At 56.2% G+C, this 6000-nt stretch overlaps 1 protein-coding gene across 3 annotated transcripts in view; it reads right to left on the reverse strand.

The window, feature by feature from the left end:
• The window catches only part of AHNAK (AHNAK nucleoprotein), a 76222-nt gene extending 72445 nt beyond the window's left edge, over positions 1 to 3777 (reverse strand). Inside the window, exon 1 of one of the 3 annotated variants that reach the window (XM_072984451.2) lies at positions 3629 to 3777. The gene's annotated coding sequence lies outside the window, so the exon portion shown is untranslated. Of the gene's footprint in view, positions 1 to 1995; positions 2046 to 2553; positions 2791 to 3628 lie in introns of those variants that run through there. The other 2 variants (XM_072984452.2, XM_078382023.1) reach the window with 2 other exon arrangements.
• Positions 3778 to 6000: the final 2223 nt, after the last annotated feature.

Here is a 6000-nt window from a genome sequence, read left to right on the forward strand (position 1 = left end):
AAAAAGCAAGGGCCACGAGGAGGGAACTGCCCCCATGCCCATCCCACCAGCATCTCTCTTTAGACGCCACTGTTCCAATGGAAATTGAAGCAGAAAACCCACCAAGTTTGTGCCAGCCAGCCTGGGATGTCTGCCACGGAAGATAGAAAGAAAAAAAGGGGGGGAGCTGTAGAGGACTTAATGTTTGGTGTGAACTAAATTGAAATAAACTTTTGTGGCCCAACTCAGAAGCTTCCCTCGGAAAAGTAGCTGGCGGCTGGCGACACACGCCGTTGTGCTAGCTTTCTGCTCGGGCGCCACACCCAGGCAAAACCCATGAGCCAGCAAGAGCAAGGGCGGAAGCCGCTCCAGAAAGCGACAGAACCAGTACGCGCCAGCCTGCCCGACCTGAAGGAGAAAAAGCCCACGCCCGCTTCTGCAAATCGAATCTCTTCCTCGCCCAAGGAGTCCAGCAAGAGATAAGCTTCCTTGCGGGAACAGGCGAGAAGTTGGGGCAGCTTCTTCCGTGGCCCTGCAGAAGACCCACAAACGAAGGGAGGAATCTGTGCATGGATTCTCTCCCTCCCCATCCCTGGAGTTTTCAACTGAGATGAGAGGGTCTGTCCCAATATGCATCCAGTCCAGCCCTCCAAAATGGCGAGCCACAGACCAAAGGGGAGCGCTCACAGCAGAACAGACATACAGTATATGAATCCAGTGTATCGGGTTGACCGCTGGGCAGAAACTTTGAAGGCCCAAGTTCTGAGCTCGGACATTAACAGTCTGACCTGGGGCTCTTTCTCAGCCTGGCCTACTTCACAGGGCTGTTGTGAAGATGAAAGTGAGGAGGGGGAGGAAGAAAACCATGTTTGCAGCTTCCACTCATCAGAGCAATGCCTCCAACAGAAGTATTACAAATATAATACAAGTCGGCCACAAAGTTTTGCAGCTGCACAGGTCAAGTTGCTCAGTGCCAAGAAAACACACAAACACACACACACACACCTCTATATAGGTCCCTCAAAACCAAAACCAGAAGAAGCTCTTTAAAAAACCCACAAAAAACTTCGCTGCTAGTCACCCACCGTGTAAATTTTCCACACCTGCCCCATATGGTTCTAAAAACGCCACTGCTAGACCCAGGGCGCAGAGGAGAGAGGAAAAAACGTCTCCAACTCAAAAATACTCCAGACAAGACACACCCCGTTCGCTACAAAAAAAGGCCACGGATTTGTCAAGACCTGCAGTGCTTGTTGCTGCAATAGTTGTGACTTTGTGCTTCAGGGTTTTATGGACTGCTCTCGTATTCGTGCTTATAAACCACTCCAGAGGCGTTGCCAGTTGGCCAAATAATTCATGTTTTAAATAAATAAAATGTCAAAAATTTACGAGGCCCACAAGGAACTCTGCACAGCGTCCTAGCTCCTTGCAAGGCTCCACATGGGACGTTCAGGGAGGGGCCTGCCCTAGAAGCTAACAAGACCAGATCCTGCAAACCCCCACCTTTCCCCACAGATCCTCAGCTTCCCCCAGGAAAAGCTCCACACATGCAGTGGCTCCATAATTGGAGACTCCAGATGTTTTGGGGACAACATCGCCTGGACTGGTTGACTGTTCTGCTTCTGGGAGTTACAGTCCAGATATTTCTGCGCGGGGGGGGCATTTAGGAACCACAGAGAGTGTGCAGGTGACAAACACCCCTTGCAATTCTGTGCAGTTTCCTAGGTTCCCCCTGCCCCCAAAATTCCCCCCCCACCAAAGTCACTCCAGATGCATGCACCCCCTCCTTTGCATGTGGGTCTTTCCTAGGGGTGAACAGTGTAAAGGCAGCACAAACACTCCCCTCTGGTGGGATGCGGTCCAATTTTGCACACCAGTGTCAAGTCTGGGTGTTCCCCCCCCCCAGCAGACAAACTTCTGAAACGGATCTGTCTTGCAAAGCACGCTTGAGGAGCAAGGCAGCCCCCCTTGCTCACCATTTTACACACACACACACACACACACACACACACTTGCCCCCTTTTCCAGATCAAGCTCCCTTGCTTTTGAAGGCGGCCCGGGCCCCTCCCTCGCCCTCTCTCTCTCTCCCCCCCCCCAGCCCGGTCCCGCTGCCGTTCGCCAGCGCCAAAGCCTGCTGCTCCGTATTAGTCAGTCTTTCCAACCACCGCATTCCAGAGGCTGCTGGAGGGGGGCCAAGAGGGGAGGGGGGAAGGTGGGGGAGGGGGGAGGAGCTATTAAAAAAAAGGCGGTCTCGGATACTTCCAGCGTCCCAAACTCTTCCCCCCCCCCCCCGTCACGGCCGCTGCTCCACTTTCCCCCAAGTTTAAGGGACTCGATCCAAATTCCGCCCTCCCCCTCGACGGGAAGCGAAGCCACACGGCGCCCAGGGGCTGGATCCGAAGCAGGAGGGGCTGAGGCGCCCCGAGAGGGAAAGACCGACCTCCGGGGGGGGGGGGAAGCTGTCCGAAAGGGGAGTCACTCCGGAATAAGCCCGCAGAAGAGCCCCTCCGGTCAGGAGCGCGCCGGGAAGGCGGGTTGCGAAAGAGGCAACGCCGCGCCCAGCTCCCTCCTTACCTCAGAGTAATCCCACCGCCGGTAAAGGGCAGCCGAGTCCGTTCCTTCCTTCAACTTCCAGCGTGCCAAAGCCGTGTCGCGCCACACCCACAACCCACCAAAGAGGCGTCACTCCGGATTCGGCCAACGCCTCGAGCGCCAAGGCGCGCCCCGACGCCTCTTCTCCACACAACCCTGTCCGTCCGGCGGGCGCGCCCCCAGTAGCCCCCCAACTCTTCCCAGCCCCTCGCCCCACAGACGCCCCGCCCTCCTCCTCCGAGGGCCGCCCCCCCCCCTTCCCCAGCCCAAAGCAACCCACGTCGTCGGGTAAACAAGCGCCGGGCTTCCCCCCCCATTCCCCGTCCACACGCACCCCTGGAGTCCTACTGGGGGGGGGACGAGTCATAAAACCCCCCATACACACACACCCCACACACACTCTCTCTCCTGGGGGGCTGGAAAACTCCCGACGCCCCGACGGGGAGGCGCCTCAACGCCAGCCTTTGGACTTGGGTTTCCTCAGCCGAGGCCAGCGGGCGGCCAAAACGAGGCGCCCCTCCCCGGCCACCGACCCCGTTCCTCGGGGGCCTGGCCACTCTCAGCACCCCCGGAAAGGACGGGGGCCCCCCTCCTCCCCGAAGGCCCCTTCCCAACTTTCCCTCAACTCTGCAGAGAAACCTCCGGCGCGTCCCCCCCCCCCGCCCGCCCGCATCCTGCCTTGGGTGCCAAGGGCGTTGCCCGGAGGGTGCCAAGGCGGGGGGGAGAGAGACAGAGGGGGCTCCCCGAGGGCGGGGAGGGAGGAGGCCCCCCCTTGCAGAGCAGGGATGTTCGGGGGGGGTTAAAGGGCGACCTGGCCCATTTCAAGAGCGTCCCTGGACGGTTGCAACTTTTGCACGAGTTTTTGCTGGGGGGGGGGGAGATACGGCGGCTCCCACCCCGACCCCCGTCGACGGCACTGCACTGGTCCCTTTCGGCCGCCCGCTGCCCCCCCTCCCGCCTCGCCCTTTCTTCTCTCCCCCCTCCCATTCCAGACAGCCCCGACAGCCAGTCCCCCCCCCCCCAGCAGGCAGGCAGGCGGGCGGGCAAAGTACTATACCTGGGGGACCGGTGGCCTTCAGCTCGCCATGCCAGGCGACGTCCCCGGTCTGTCGGTGCGAAGCCTGGCTCTCGGGGGCCCCCCTGGAATCCTGGCGGCGGCGGGCGCGTCCGGAACGGGATCCCGGCGGTGGCGGCGGCGGCGGAGCAGGCGCGCCTCGAGTGGGACCCTCCCCGCCCAGGGCTGGGCTCTTGTAACTCGGGCTCGGGCTGGGCGTGGGGCGGGCGGGCTGGCCGGCCGGGGAGGGGCCAAGGCAGCGCCGGAGCGCTCCTCCGCGCCAGGCACACGCGGGCGCGCCGGAGGAGGAGGAGGAGGAGGACTACAAAGCCCAGCCTCCCCCCCCGCCCCGCCCGGGTGTGGGGTGGGGGATCGTGGGACTTGGGGGTCCCCGAAGGAACGTTTCCAGGAGGAAGGAGAACGTGGAAGCGCTCCTTTTGTCTACAACTCCAAGGTAGTCGTCCTGCAGCAGAGACTGGCGAAGAGACCTGTGGCACCCTTAAGACGGACTGGCCCTACGCGTTTTGCAGGTGTTGAGAAAAAGGGAGTCTCTTTTTCTCAGCCTCGTCTGGAAATAATGGAAGCGATCCTCCCCAAAGTCACATTCCCAGGTGGTTCCCAACTAGAGCTTGCAAAGGATGGAGTTAGGATGATGATAATAAAAGCAACGTTTCACAGCCCCGGTTCCAACCAGAAGGGCAGAGACTATATCTTTGTGGCCCTCTGCGTTGGTATTTGGAGTCCAAAGAAGTAGCTCTTCCAGGAGGATCGGAGAACTCAAGAACAAGGAAAAAAAATTATCCTTTTTAGCTGTGCTGGCTAGACTGAGGATTCTGGAAACCGTCATCCGGAAATAAATTTTCCAGGAGGCTGGAAGGAGAAAAGTTTCGAAATGAAATTGCCAGAGTCATTTTTGCAATGAAGGCAGTGTTCCAGGAGGATCCTGCACACAGAACCTGGGCACATCCTCATTATGAACATACTTGTCAAAGGATGATGGGATCTGCCCTTGCTCCAAAAGAGCATTTGCAAGTTTTACCAAGCAACGAAAGAGGGGGTCAGGATGTCCTTCTGAAAATTAGGCCCAAGCCAGCTGTTCCAGCATCCGGCCTTCTCCGTGAGAGCGCGAGCTTTTCACTCTTCCCCCCCCCAACAGTGCTCCAAAAAGCAGATTGTCCTGGAAATGACTCCCCCCCCCCCGTTTGTCCCCCAGCAAGCAGGGAGCCTTTCCTCCTCAAAACCAGGGTGGGTGGGCTGTCTCGAAACTGGCTGGCAAGTCCTGCCAGTGGATATGTGTGCTTTTACATCTCTTTATCGGGCAATTTTTTTAAAAAAAAGTGCCCTATTTTAGTCCAAGATTGTCAAAATAAATATCACATTAGGAGTTATCTTCCTTATCATTGCTGAGGGTATATCAGCTGAGGCAGTTACAATGTGACCACTCTGGATGCAATAGAACAGTGTTCCCCAACCTTGGGCCTCCAGATGTTCTTGGACTACAACTCCCAGAAGCCTTCACCACCACTTCTGCTGGCCAGGATTTCTGGGAGTTGAAGTCCAAGAACATCTGGAGGCCCAAGGTTGGGGACCACTGCAATAGAAAAAGTACTGTAGCAGCAGGTCAAATATTATGAAACTGATCAAAGCGTAAAGCGCTGGTATGTTAACCAAAATATCTAAAGACCCTATTACGTGAAATGCAACATTGCCTTATAAAGTTTCCTAACAGATTCTTCTGGCACTCCTACTTTTAACAGCAAAAAATGCAGAGCCCTAAGCGGACCATTTTAGCTCTCCTAAATAATCATGTGCTATTGAGTCAATTCTGACCGATGGCCACCCTGTCCAGGGTTTTCCAGGTAGGGAATACTGTACTCAGAAGGAGTTTAACCCTTTCCTTCTTGGTCAGCATTGGGAGCCCATTCTGTGCTTTTGGGAGCCACATACACACCCTTTGCTACTGCATTTTTGTACACTTTTTTTTATCTGACCCTGAAAAATATCTTAAATAGCTTCCCAGGGCAGGATCTTAAAACCTGAGCCTTGTTCAAGAATGATTGTCTTGACACAGAGGACTTCATCTTCCTCTGTCATCGTGGTTGTCACCTGAGAAATGCAGGGTGGGAAGAGACCCTATTCTCAGCTGGGTGATAGTCCCCATTTGGCTTCAACCGACAGGGTTTGCCTAGTTTATCACCTAAAGCCCCCACATTTTCTGATAAGGAACCACCATCTTCCTGGGGGGCCTCTCCTCCCAGCCAAACAGGAGAAGGCACTGAATAATTGGCAGCCTTTTCTTTCTCAAGTCCAGTGGTTCCCAACTTTTATTCTTCCCTGTGTTCTAGACTTCAATTCCCCGATTCCATGACCTTTGG

This window comes from Pogona vitticeps, chromosome 15 (assembly GCF_051106095.1).
Source record: "Pogona vitticeps strain Pit_001003342236 chromosome 15, PviZW2.1, whole genome shotgun sequence".
NCBI lineage: Eukaryota > Metazoa > Chordata > Lepidosauria > Squamata > Agamidae > Pogona > Pogona vitticeps.